At 48.2% G+C, this 15,135-nt stretch overlaps 1 long non-coding RNA gene across 1 annotated transcript; it reads right to left on the bottom strand.

The window, feature by feature from the left end:
• Window positions 1–9,837: 9,837 nt before the first annotated feature.
• Window positions 9,838–11,405, bottom strand: LOC123163198 (uncharacterized). Its single transcript, XR_006481779.1, has 3 exons — window positions 11,264–11,405; window positions 10,869–11,181; window positions 9,838–10,120 (listed from the first exon to the last, which is right to left on the bottom strand). It is a non-coding gene; the product is annotated as an uncharacterized lncRNA (long non-coding RNA).
• Between the last annotated feature and the right edge of the window lie 3,730 nt (window positions 11,406–15,135).

The raw sequence follows: 15,135 nt of genomic DNA on the forward strand, positions 1-15,135 counted from the left end.
GAAGGCTGACTTGTGGGCCTACTAAGTTGACGTGGATGGAGCGCTTTGTCAACTTAGTCAATATATGAACGATTCTAGCTCTAGTGACCATACGATGTCCATCCAATGGCCGTAGTGCTTCTTCAACCTCTGGTCTTCTTGCTCCAGCCGCTCAAAGCAGCGTCGGTCATGCCGCATGCTCCTGCCTCCTATGGCCGGTTGTGCTGCTACGGAGGCCTCACCACCCCCATACTACTCCCACCACTGTCCAGGCCATCCCTCCACTCACCCACAACCCCTGTTATTCTGCGGCGACGGCAGCCTCACACCACAGCTGAACCAGTGTACCCTCGTACTCCTCTCCGCGTGGGCATCCACTGCCATGTCTTCCCCGGCTCCATGTCGTCCCCTTCCTAGGCCTCGCCGTTGTCCACCGCCGTGGTGCTCTCGGCGCGGCATGGTCAATGTGGTCAACGACCAACTTCCATCGGAAGAGTACTGTATGTGGACAGGCTGACAGCTGGGTCCATGGCAGCCGCAAGGACGTGCCTCCTTATTACGCACAAAATAATTATTCCTCCACCTAACAGTAGGGACCCACCGGACGGGCCACCGTATTTTGCGAAAAAAATGTTTCCCCCGCTGTCAGCTCGGACCCACCGAAAGTGCCTACTTATTACGCACAAAAAAGTGAATACTCCCCCTGCTAGCTGGGACCCACCTTTGTGGGAGGCTGACTTGTGGGCCTACTAAGTTGACGGGGACGGAGGGCTTTGTCAACTTAGTCAATATGACCGATTCTAGCTCAAGTGACCATACGTTGTCCATCCAACGGCCGTAGTGCTCCTTCAACCTCTGGTCTTCTTGCTCCAGCCGCCCAAAGCAGCGCCGGTTGTGCCGCATGCTCCTGCCTCCCGTGGCCGGCTATGCTTTCACGGAGGCCTCACCGCCCCTACAATTCCCTCCGCTGGACAGGCCCTGCGGTGACGGCAGCCTCACACCGCAGCCGAACTAGCGAACCCTTGTACTCCTCTCCACACGGGCTTCCACTGCCGCGTCTTCCCCGGCTCCGCGTTGTCCCCTTCCTAGGCCTCGCCGTCGTCCACCACCCTGGTGCTCTCCGCGCGGCGTGGTCAACGTGGTCAAGGAACGACTTCCATCGGAAGAGTACTGTACGTGGAGAGGCTGACAACTGGATCCACGCCGGCCGCAAGGAAGTGCCTCCTTATTATGCGCAAAATAATTATTCCTCCACTTGACAGCAGGGACCCACCGGATAGGCTACCGTATTTCATGAAAAAAATGTTTCGCCCCTGACTGCTGGGACCCACCAACCACATCTTCGTACACAAGGAAGTGCGTCCGGGCAAAAAAAACGATTCACCCCCTGACTGCTGGGACCCACCAGCTACATCTTTGCATGCAAGGAAGTGCCTGACAATCGGGACCCATCTGGTCGAAGCGTATGTAGCGTTGTCATTCTGGTCGCGGACGTGTCGTACATACTGGTCGATGTAGAGGCGCGCATGTGTCGTAGTAGAGGAGCGCACGTGTCGTAGTAGAGGCGCGCACATATCATGTACATGTACGTACAACAACCAGGGTGCAAGAAAGTAAATACGACCATGTACGTACATACGGGTGGGGTCTCGAACACCTACTCGCGCATACGTACGGTCGGGGCTCGTGTACATGGCTAGGTCGGAACGGAGAAACAACATCGTCGTGATGTTCATGGGGAGACAACCAGCTGGGTCGGAACTGAATGCGTCGTCGTGTTCATCGGGAGGGCTTTGACGGAACAGGAGATGGAAACGAGGCCTGGTGTACCGCAGAATGGAGGAAACAGCCTTGTGTTCGACCGGCCACGTTCGAAACGGGATCCTGTTCACAGGGAGGGGTCTGGCGTACCGCAAAACGGAGGAAACGGACTTGTGTTGGACCTCCTACAATCGAAACTGGGTCCTGTTGATTGGGAGGGGTGTGGCGTACCACAAAACAGAGGAAACAGACTTGTGTTGGAGCGCTACGGTCAAAACGGGGGTCCTGTTCATCGGGAGGGGTCTGGCGTACCGCAAAACGGGACTCCAAGAGATACTGTTCATCTCCACTATCGACCTCCTCCAGCCTCCACAGGCTACTGTTCATCCACCATCGACCTCGAGCCTCCACCTGTGACTGTTCATCCACGGGCTCCTATTCATCCAGCCTCCACCGTGTGCTACACCACCGGCTACTGTTCAACCACCCCTCTCGACGGGCTCCTATTCAACAACCCCTCCACGGGCTACTTTTCATCCACCCCTCCACCATCTACTGTTCACCCAACCCTCCACGGGGTCGTCCTATTCATCCAGCCCTCCACGGGGTCCTGTTCATCCAACCCCAACCAGCTCGATCGATCGGGGTCCTGTTCATCCAGAGGCAACACCACGGGGTCCTATTCATCCACCCCACTGCCCACTGTTCATCCAAACCCCCCTGCAACACTCACTGTTCATCCATAGGCAACATCGATCGGCTTCAGTTAGCAGCAGTAGCGAAGGAATCGCTCGATCGGGTTCAGTTAACAGCCATCGATCGATCGGTCGGGTTCAGTAACGCGTAGCCTGCAGTGCAATCGCTCTAGTTCTGTTAGGCGACGCCTCGCTCGGGTTCAGTTAGAGCCCAACGCCTCACACACACGCGCGTACGTGTATGAGAGAAACGGGCATTGCTCGGCCCCCGACCAACCACCGTAACCGGGAACTCGCCAAAATTTTCCTCGCCCTTGCTTCCACCATGGTTTTTTCCGTCATGGACGGCCCAAAGAATGTCATGCAGCTGTGTCTCCGGCCTGCCCAGGACAAAAAGCCCATTTTCTGTTATGATTTTTTGTCATAGAAGTAGGAGCCCACCACATTATGATGATATCGGGTTTTGTCACAATTATCGTCATATAAGTGTCATAAGTATGACAGGAAAAAAAAATCGTTCAACCCAAAATGTCACGGATGTGTCTTTTTTTAGTGCTCGTATGACATATACATGGTGGATACACCCAAAGAGAACAACAACGACAATGAGAAGGATCCAGTCCAGGATAAACCTCCTGAGATACAGCCAAAGCACCGACGTCAGCGGCGCCGCTGTAAACCACGCCGTGGAAAAACAGCAATACCGGCACAAGAGAAAATAATACTCCGGACGATGCCGAAGACAACGAAGACCCCGTTGAGCCAACTTCTGTACATGTCAAACGGGAAGATGGGTGAGTTAGCCCTAATGAACAGGCCATGAATAAAAACTCAGAGGACAGTGACTACCTTCCGCTCTCCGAGGATAAGGTGAGCCTCGGCAATGAGAATTTTATCATGCCTGAGAAACCTCTCAGGAGGAGCGCTTTAAGCGCCAACTAATAGCCACTGCAAGAAGCCTGAAAAATGAGCAGCAGCAGCTTCAAGCTGATCAAGATCTACTCAACGATAGATGGACTAATGTCCTAGGAGCCGAAGAACACGGCCTCGAGCGCATAACCAAAAGTTACTCGAAACGCAAGTTATTACCCCAATTTGATGACGAGGCACTGGGGCCCGTCCTACCAGCGTGTAATGCGGCTGACCGACCACCATGTGGCCGGGACAAAGCGGCAGCTCAAGCCGAACACCAGCCCGCACTACCTCGACGCAAAAACATAGACATAACAGCTTGGGAGCATATATATATGACCTGCGGCAGGACCTAGACGACAGAACAGGTCAAAACAGATTGATCTACAGGTCAGGGGGACATGCCCGGACGCACAACGACGGCCATCTAGCCGGACGTGACAAACGCAATAATGCCCGGGCCGAGCACCGCAGACGAACTCCATCCGAGCTACGTCGTGACATGGCCCGACATAGAGGCGCCGCACACCCCCTTTGCTTCACTGTTGAAGTAATGGAGCACGAATTCCCGAAAGGGTTTAAACCCATGAATATCGCAACATACGATGGAACAATAGACACCGCAGTATGGATTGAAGATTTCCTCGACCATATCCACTTGTCCCGCGACGATGACATCAACGCCATCAAATATCTCCCGCTAAAACTAAAGGGGCCAACGCGGCACTAGCTGAACAGCCTCCCTAAGAACTCCATCGACAGCTGGGAAGACTTGGAAGACGCCTTCCGCAATAACTTCCAAGGTACATATATTCGGCCTCCGGACGCCGATGACCTAAGTCACATTATCCAGCAGCCCGGGGAGTCTGCCAGGAAGCTCTGGACTAGGTTCTTGATAAAAAAACCAAATTGTTGACTGTTTGGACGCCGAAGCCCTCGCGGCCTTTAAACATAGCGTCCGAGATGAGTGGCTCGCCCACCACCTCGGTCAAGAAAAACAAAGATCCATGGCCACCCTTATCACTCTGATGACCCATTTTTGCACGGGAGAAGACAACTGGCTTGCTCGTAGAAGCAACAAAACCGATGATCCGGGTACTTCCGAAGTTCGAGATGGCAATGGCAAGCCGCGACACAATATACACAAGCGTCACAATAACAATGAACGAACGCAAGATACGGCGGTCAACGCCGGATTCAGTGGTTCCAAACCCGGTCAACGGAAAAAGCCATTCAAGTCAAACAGAGGCGGACCATCCAATTTAGCCAAGATACTGGATTGGCCCTGCCAGATTCATGGCACCCCTGTTAAACCAGCCAATCACACCAGCAGGAGTTGTTGGGCTTCTAAACAAGTCGGCAAGCTTAATGCCGAACACAAGGTGAAGGGGCCGCCCAGTGACAGTGAAGACGAAGAGACTCGCGAGCCGAACACTGGGGGTCAGAAGCAATCCCCCCTGAAGTAAAGACAATGAACATGGTATACTTGACGCACATCCCTAGAGGGGACTGCAAGAACGCACTACAGGACGCCGGTGCCATAGGGCCAGCCGCCCCAAAATTCAGCCAATGGGCGGCCCACACAATCACTCCTGAGCGCAAGGACCACCCAGCCAGTATCCTTCACGGAGGTCTGACAGCTCTCATCCTCGATCCGATTATCGTTGGGTTCCATCTCACGAAAGTCCTTATGGACAGCGGCAGTAGCCTTAATCTACTCTACCAAGACACTGTCCGCAAAATGGGCATCGATCCTTCAAGAATCAGGCCCACCACAACTACCTTCAAGGGAACAATATCCGGTGTAGAAGCTCAATGCATGGGATCGATTACACTGGAAGTCGTTTTCGACTCGCCGAAAAACTTCCGAAGCGAAGGCTTGACCTTCGATATTGTCCCACTCCACAGTAGCTACCATGCACTACTTAGGCATACCACTTTTGCTCGCTTTAACGCGGTCCCACATTACACCTATCTTCAACTTAAGATGCGCGGTCCACGTGGCACCATCACGATAAACGGAAATACGGAATGCTCCCTCCGTACATAGGAGCATACTATGGCTATTGCAGCTGAAGTACCAAGCGGCCTTATCAAGCCACACATTTCATCGGCCATCAAGCCACCGGTCTCCATTAGACAGGACCAATCAATCTCAGAGCTGAATTAGCAGTTCGGCCTTCATCATCCACCCCATATAAGCCATGAAGTCTGTCCCGCGCACATAGTTATACACTCAAAATACTGGTCAACGGCGGAGGCACAATGCGGACAAACCTATAACACCATCCGCACTCTCATATTATTTTTCTTTTTCTAATCATTTTTCCATCTTTTACTACAGGTGACTATACTTGCTGAGAAGTCCTTTAACCTAGGCAAGGCAGCGCAAACGTGCGATAGGAGGTCCAAAAGTTTTTTTCAATCGCACTCTTTATTTTAAACCTGTAAAGTGCCCTTTTTCTCAGCTTTCCACTCTTGGCATATTCTCCAGGGGCTCAATATGGCAACATATGAGTTGTCGGCAAGTCCGAACAACTTTATAGGGTACTTCGGCGTCACGAGTTTGACCTTATATACATCAACTCCGAATCATGTCTTTGGTCAATAGTTGGGTTGCCCGGCTCCTGTGCTTACTACCTTACGTTCCGCTCTATCGGCTAGGGTAGTAAAGGGAGAACTACTGCGATTATGTCTTGGTTCGTCCAGATGAGCACCTCAGTAGAGAAAGACGAAAACTGACTGTCATGATGCGGCAAGAGCTGGTCAACCACTCGATGACTCACCGGAATCTTCACGATTCCTTCCGTATTACACGAAGGACCATTCTTCTGGTCACATATATCAATGCACCGTATTCAGATAACCGCGTACATACCAGGGGCTATATCCTACACGCACCGTCAAACTCCTATGGCTAAGTGATAGTGTTAAAGCCCTATAGTCCGATTGCCTGGTTTGCCGCATTGACACCTCCTTAATGGACCAAGACGTTGGGTCAAGAGTGATCAAGTGATTTTCCGAACACCCCCGTGTTATACGCGAGGGGGCAGAAGCCGATGACTGGTAAACTTTCAGATTATACAAAAAATGGCCGCACAGGAGGCACCAAAAACTTTTCAGGCAAAAGTATAAAAAACATAGCCCCAATATATCACAATATTGTTTTTACAATCTTGGTACACTTCACTCGAACATAATATCTTTTGAGCACTGGCCCTCTATCAAGCGGGCACCCTCTAGGACATCCTCAAAACAATGCTCTAGCGTGTGATGGTCCTTGCCCTCGGGTGGACTTATTGCTGCAATATCGGTGGCCTTCTTTTAGGCACATTAGGCCTTCTTTTAGGCAGTGGAGAAATGGCTTCATACATGATATTACCCTGCTTTCTCACAGGATTATGAGAAGATATAAGGAGGCTCTACTCAAATGGATTGATTTCCTTCCACCTTGATGTAATCGCAGTTGTAATTTTCTTTTCTTTTCAAGTTAGTTCTAGTGTAGCCTGCCCTATATAGCTTTCTTCTTTATTTTCTTTACTTATGTTCCTCCTCTTGAGGAACCTTTGTAATATTTGTTATTATTTTTTCAATAAAATGCTGTGGGGTGTAAGCCCTGCAGTCTTCAAGATGAAAAAACATATCGATGGCCTTCATCTTCGCCCAGTATGTCTTGACGCGGGCAAGGACCATTCGTGCACCTTCTATGCACGTTGACGGCTTAACAACGTCGATACGCGGCACCGCATCAACAAGTTGTCGCACCAAACCGAAATAACTATTTGGAATTGGCTCAGTCAGCCACAGCCGGACTACGACGTCCTTCATGGCAGATCCGGATAGCTTGTGGAGCTTGGCCCACGGGGCCGTCTATTCGTTCAGCAACAGTGGACGCTTCAACATGCTGAATTGCAACCAGAAAAGCTTTTCCATTGCATGTCCTTCTTGCACTTGGAAAAACTGTGTCACATCGGAGACACTCTTCGGCAAGTCCGGAAATGCATCTCGAGAACTCGACATCTGATTAAGCGGGGCATACTTCGGATCGCCGAATTTAGTTTGTAATAAGAAGGGCTTACCAGCCGCGATCTTCCCAGCTTGTTGGATCTCCTCCTGAGCTGCTTTAGACTCGGACCCTGCTTCCCTCGCCTCTTGTAAGGCCTTGTGAAGGCCAGCCGCTCTGGTTTGGTTATCTTTCTTGAGAAAGTTGCATCGGCTAGTGGCATCCTTTAGCTCAAGCACCATAGTAGATATTCTCTCCTCGCATTGGCGCCGAGCAGCCTGTTCGGCCTTTAATTCAGTAGCTGCCTTTTCGGCAGCCGCATTACTCATCCTGGCCTGCTCCTTGGCCCGGGCAAGCTCAGCCCGAAGGGTCTCAACTGCGGCGGCACTATCTGCAGTTATGCATATCTCAGTATACAATTCTCAGCGTCATGCTCATATCATAGTACTTGCATATACCGAGTGCCCCAAAGACATATCTTGCGCCTGTCAAGCCGCCTATTAATAAGCATGATGTCATTATCCGCCACATCAACTTTCTGTTTCAGATCTGCAATCTCTGTAGCTTGGGCAGTCGCCATGGATGTAACAGCCTGTGTTTCAATTAGTCATATTATTTCCTGGGCCTATCTTTCTCGATCCTCTGATCACCTCCCTTTGGACGCCAACCAGAGTCTCAGGGGCTACAATCTATACACAGGCACATTTTGCTTTTATAACACAATTTAAAATATTACATTACGTACCTCGAAGCCTCTTAGCAGGCTCGTAAAGGCTTCATTCAATCCACTTTTTGCGGACAGAACCCTCTCAACCACCATACCCATCAAGGTACGATGTTCCTCTAAGACAAACGCATGTCGCAATGTGTCCATCAATGTATCTGGCGCCTCCATATCCGGAGCAGATTGCGCCGTCCCTCGAAAATCGGATAGTCCAGGGCCTTTATTGTTGGTCCCCGTAGGGGCCGCACACCCCGGACCCGGGACGGCCGAAGTGTCACCTTCGGGCCCAATCTTCACTGTCCCTCGCACCACTTGTTGATCGGGAGAGATCCTCCGGGACGACACCTCAGCGTCGTCTGCCTTATCGGGCGGTGCTACGTCTTGAGCTTGCGTTGGTTTTCCTCGAAGAGGAGAGGGTGATGCAGCAATAGTAGCATAAGTATTTCCCTCAGTTTTTGAGAACCAAGGTATCAATCCAGTAGGAGGCTCCTCAACAAGTCCCACGAACCTACACAAATAAATAAAGAACTCGCAACCAACGCGAGAAAGGGGTTGTCAATCCCTTCACCACCACTTGCAAAAGTGAGATCTGATAGAGAAAGTATGATAAGATAAATACATTTTTGGTATTTTATAAGATAGATGCAGAAAATAAAGATGCAAATAAAAGTAGATTGAAAGCAAATATGATAAGAGATAGACCCGGGGGCCATAGGTTTCACTAGAGGCTTCTCTCGAGAGCATAAGTATTACGATGGGTGAACAAATTATTGTCGAGCAATTGATAGAAAAGCGAATAATTATGACATTATCTAGGCATGATCATGTATATAGGCATCACGTCCATAACAAGTAGACCGACTCCTGCCTGCATCTACTACTATTACTCCACACATCGACCGCTATCCAGCATGCATCTAGAGTATTAAGTTCATAAGAACAGAGTAACGCATTAAGCAAGATGACATGATGTAGAGGGATAACCTCAAGCAATATGATATAAACCCCATCTTGTTATCCTCGATGGCAATAATACAATACGTGCCTTGCAACCCTTTCTCACTACTAGATTTTCCATTATAGCCGAGGGTCCAATCACCGTGGGATATCTAAGTTCACCGTCGGATACACTAATAACCGACGGGTCACCGTCGGCTATCCCCTGCCGGCCTTGCTTTGTCGGCCATTACACTTATAGCCGACAGTACCGTTAGATAAAATTGTTTCCTACGGTAATAGGCCGACGGTGAAGCGTTAGACATAATTTGGTCATCAGAAGCTCGACGACGCTTATAACCGACGGTTCCCCGTCGGATATTGATTTTCCTGCGGTTATTGCTTCCCGTCAATTTTCTTAATAGTCGACGGTATATTTGACTGTAAAGGTTATTTATAACCGAGAGGTGTGGCAAACCGTCAGTTAGTATGATTACCCAGGGTCCATAGAACCCTTCGGGGATTCTTTTAGTTGAGAGGTTGCCAGCACCATCAATTCGTAAATTCACCAACGTTTTGAAGTTCCCGTGGATATATTGTTTACCCAAGATGTTTGTTGCATCGTAGAAAATATGTCACCCTTACAAATTGCTTGCATCGAGGGTTGTTGTATACCAAGAAATTGTGATTCACGATGATAGTATTTCAAAATATTGGCATTTCAAATACATCTCATAATCACACAACTACAAATGACCAAAGAAAATATATTATATTCAACATAACATCAAAAAGTATAACATGTCTAATGAGTTGAATCAATATTACAATGACCATAGTGATGCATCTAAGAAGTGTCCAATGCAAAACAAAATAGTAACTAAGATATAATGGTCCAAATGTTTTGCATAAGCTAATTGTCGATGAACTTCATAACTTCACTTTGTTGCATGACTCGAAGATCATCAGCCTCATCACCATATCGTCGTACTGATCATAAGGCTCCTCACCATATATATAATCTCCCATATTGCCATAGATACCATCGTCATCATTGGTATCATGAGCATTATTACAACTCGATTTATCTCCAATATTACTTCCCAATACCTAAGAAGTTATAAGACTAGTTATAAGAGAGATGAACAATGAAATAATGTGGCTGAAATTTAATTGAGCTAGAGGGAATAAACTTACTTGTTCGGGAATCATCACATTGATATAGAAATCACATCTTAGTAAGAATTATTAGTGTCACACCAATATTTTAATCCTTTTTCAACCATATATCTAGCGAATAGAAACTGAAAAGTCAACATGAACAAGAAAAATAAAACGACTCTATTGTTTTGCACCTTTTATGCACAATTGATGCGTTTCCCCCCTTCTATTTTTTCCCCTGGCCTACACACACATGTCTCGGTATGCACCAGCCAAGCAAACATAACACACACACAAGATCCAAGAATATCTTCTAGGGAACAAGTAGTTGTACGAAGCTAAGCTAGTACTATTCCCTTGTTTGTACGTAGTTGTTTTACCAGCATAGTTCTGTGACCCGTACATATTTGACATCCTAGCTAGCAAGGATTTGACATTCAGAATCAATGAGACTAGATTAACTTGGGTTGAAACCTTAGATTGCAGATAAGTACTATTATTACTGGCGAGTAATTGATACGATGGAACCAAAGAGGTGGTACGTACAACTACCAGAATTTGGCAATCTCACTGGTGGACGGGATCTGCTTGGACAATGATTCGTAGAAAAATCCAGATGAATGGAAACATATGTACTCTAGCATGTATGAATTAAGAAAAAGCAGATGGATGGGATTTCATTATTGTGATACGGTACCTCTTCGGAAGGATCAAACTTCTGGCTAGGTGGCGAGAAGACCTTGCCTCGGGCGGCTGTTCGCTAGAGATATGGATCTGCCGCCTCCTTTACCGTGCATGCGAATGAGAACTGATCAGCGTAGAAGATCAGCCCACAGAGCGCCGGTCGCTCATTAGCATGCCCCGCCGCTCGGCCATCAGCCCTGGACCCCCAGCCCCCGCTCGCCCATCAGCCCGTGCCGCCGCCGCTCGCCGTTTGCCGCCACCACCACTCCCACAACAGCATGCACAGCCACTCGCCGTTTCCCGCCACCACCGCTCGCCGTGCTTTGCTGCATGAAGAAAATAAAAATAAGAGATTAAGGCGAGGTGAGAGAGGAAGTCCGGGGGGAGACAGAGAAAGGAGGCACCGACCTAGCACCGTAACTTGCCGAGTGCTGTCGGCCGCTGCCAGAACGGCTGAGAGACGGGATCTGGGTGGAGAACTGCTCATGTCTCCCCGACCATAGGTGATGTGGAATGGATGAGGCTAAGCTGGGCGGTGGCGAGGTTCACGACGGCCCAGGGAGTGGTTAGAGGAAGTTGAGATCGTGGCTTCGTGCTGCGTGAGCTATTTCAATGTTTTTTTCGTTTTGTGCGCGTGTCTTTTTTTTTAAATCTTCGCGCGTGTGGATTGAAACTTTCACCCCCGCGCATCTTGACAACACTTAAAAATGCGACGTAAAAAATTATTTAAAAATGTATACCTGAGAAAAGACACTTACGAATACAAATTGAAATATACGTTGCATAATTTTAAACTCAAAAAAAGGAGAATGAACCCCGGCTTCTACATCGGGCGATGCACACATCTATTTTACTAATTATTCATTAAAATATTATAAAGTAATACATCAATAAGTCTCAGGCCACCTTGCTAGCAACCTCCCTCGATACTCCTATCAATTTGATGAAGAAGGTGCACATGGTCAGGGCCACATGCCCACACATCACACCAAAGCCCAACATCTAAAACCGGAGGCGTAAACCAAGCCGCCCAACGACAAGTCGGGGGCACAACCCGGTCAAGCGGACTCTCAGCGGGCACCGCTTACGCATGCTCAAGAGACTGCCACCACCGACTTCCATAGATCCATCTTTAGAATAGGTACCGACACATTGACCTTGCCAGGCCTGTTGTGAATGCTGCCATGACGCCAGACAATGCCACCCTTACGCTCGTCCAGCCTGACACAACCATCACTGAGAGCCTTCTGCGCCACGCCGCCGAGACTCCACGCCATCGATGCATCACCTGTAACGCACTACATCGCAGAAACGTCCGACTTGTCCCTCGAGCCGCTGCATACCTCCAAGAATGATGATCCAAAGGGGGTAACGACACAAGAGCGCTGGCATCATCCGATCAACTAATCAAGGATTTCCCCCAGAGGTAGCGGGAGAAGTTTGGAGCTACACCACGATAATGCCTTCAAGAAGGAAACAGAGTCGGTAAGTCGCCATCTCCTGCTTCGACCACTGGCCGAAGACTAGATCTTCACCCAGATCTGCCCCAAGAGACACCAACTGACAAGTGTGCATCTGCCAGACCACCTTCAAAGCCCCAAATCTAGCAGCCCAGATCCAGCATGACCATCCACAGTCGCATTGCCACCGCGAAGCCCTGACGCTCTGGCAACTGCCGGAGTGCACCACCACTAGAGCTTGGAGGGATGGCTACCACCCCACCGGGCCATGCCGGATGAGCCATTTAGGAAGGATCCAAAACACATTCTTCACCGTCTCTAAACCGAGAAGGAATCGTAGTCAAAGCCATCAGACTGTCGGAGCAGCTCAGCCCTGGACATGGGCATCTCAGTGATGTGCAACCGAGGACAATTTGGGCCACACCGGCCACCGCCCAGGATCCAAACCGCACATGGCCGCCGCCACCAACCACGCCCAGTCGCACTGCCCTCCTCCAGTCGTTGGTCCCCATCGCACGACCAACACCGCCGCTGGGATCCGGCTGCCATGCCCATAGGTCGGATCAGGATCAACACCCCAATGAGCCAGGATATCCCATTAATGAAGAATATAACATCGGTCATTCTACACTTATCGATGTTGTCCACTGAAACATATCATCGAGAGGGAAAGTTAATCGTAGTTTATCACTATACACCGTCAGGTATTTTCTCAAATAACCGAGAGGCACACATGTACCTTCGGCCATTTTCACTCATAGATGAGAGTTTTGTTTTCACCTTCGGCTATTAAATTTCACCGTCGGGCATTACATGTAATCCCCGTGGGTGTGGCAAAAACCGTCGGGCATTACATGTAATACCCGAGGGTGTACCAAAAACCGCCGGGCATTACATGTAATCTCCGTGGGTGTAGGGAAACCCGTCGGCCATTACATGTCATCCCCATGGGTGTAGAAAAAACCGTCGGGCCTTACAATTAACCGTCGGGCATTAAGTTGGATACCCGAGGGGTGAATTTTCACCGTCGGGCATTCTAGTATACCGTCGGCTATTACTGGTAATACTTGTGAGTTGACACTAACCGTCGGCCATTACAACTACCGTCAGCTATTACTGTAATAACCGACGGCCTGTCGGCTTTTACATTTCACCGTCGGAAATATGGGGGTTTCTAGTAGTGTCTGTCACTTGGTAAGGACACCGCAAGATTGAACCCAAAGCTAAGCACTTCTCCCATGGCAAGAAAGATCAATCTAGTAGGCCAAACCAAACTTATAATTTGAAGAGACTTGCAAAGATAACTCAATCATACATAAAAGAATTCAGAGAAGATTCAGTTATTATCCATAGATACATCTGATCATAAAATCCACAATTCATCGGATCTCGACAAACACACCGCAAAAAGAGATTACATCGAATAGATCTCCACAAGAGAGGGGGAGAACATTATATTGAGATCCAAAAAGAGAGAAGAAGCCATCTAGCTAATAACTATGGACCCATAGGTCTATGGTAAACTACTCACAACTCATCGGAGAGGCAAGGATGTTTACGTAGAAGCCCTCCATGGTCGATTCCCCCTCCGACAGAGTGCCGACGAAGGCTCCAAGATGGGATCTCACGGATACAGAAGGTTACGGTGGTGGAAATTGTGTTTCTTCCTGCCCCTGGATGTTTTTGGGGTACGTAGGCTTATATAGGAGTAAGAAGTACGTGGTGGACGCCTGAGGGGCCCACGAGACAGGGGGCGCACCCTACAGGGGGGCGCCCTCCTATCTCGTGGAGGCCTCGGCTGTTTCTTGACTTGTACTCGAAGTCCTCTGGATCATGTTCGTTCCAAAAATCACGCTCCTGAAGGTTTCATTCCGTTTGGACTCCGTTTAATATTCCTTTTCTTCGAAATACAGAAATAGGCAAAAAAATAGCAATACGTGCTGGGCTTCCGGTTAGTAGGTTAGTCCCAAAAATGATATAAATGTGTAAAATAAAGCTCATAAACATCCAGAAGGGGTAATATAATGGCATGGAACAATCAAAAATTATAGATACATTGGAGACGTATCAAGCATCCCCATGCTTAATTCCTGCTCGTCCTCGAGTAGGTAAATGATAAAAAAGAAATTTTTGATGTGGAATGCTACCTAGCATAATTCTCAATGTAATTTTCTTTAATGTGGCATGAATGTTCAGATCCAAATGATTCAAGATAAAAGCTTATAAAACATAAAAATAATAATTCTTCAACGCATACTAACAAATAATCATGTCCTATCAAAATAGCATAGCCAAAGAAAGCTTATCCCTACAAAATCATATAGTTAGGCCATGCTTCATTTTCATTACACAAAATACTCCCATCATGTACAACCCCGATGACGAGCGAGCAATTGTTTCATACTTTTTAACACGCCTCAGCTTTTTCAACTCTTACGCAATACATGAGCGCAAGCCATGGACATATCACTATGGTGGTCTATTGTGGTAGTTGTAAGGACAAAAAGAGGGAGAAGATAGTCTCACATCAACTAGGCGTATCAACGGGCTATGGAGGTGCCCATCAATAGATATCAATGTGAGTGAGTAGGGATTGCCATGCAACGGATGCATTAGAGCTATAAATATATGAAAGCTCAACAAAAGAAACTAAGTGGGTGTGCATCCAACTTGCTTGCTCACGAAGACCTAGAGCATTTTGAGGAAGCACAAGTGTGGAAAAAGAGATAGTAGCAATTGTCCCTTCTCTCTTTTTCTCTAAATTTTTTTCTCTTTTCCTTTTTTTTCTTTTTTTCTTTTCCTTTTTTCTCTTCTTTTTTT

Source organism: Triticum aestivum, chromosome 7B (genome assembly GCF_018294505.1).
Source record: "Triticum aestivum cultivar Chinese Spring chromosome 7B, IWGSC CS RefSeq v2.1, whole genome shotgun sequence".
NCBI classification, from domain to species: domain Eukaryota; kingdom Viridiplantae; phylum Streptophyta; class Magnoliopsida; order Poales; family Poaceae; genus Triticum; species Triticum aestivum.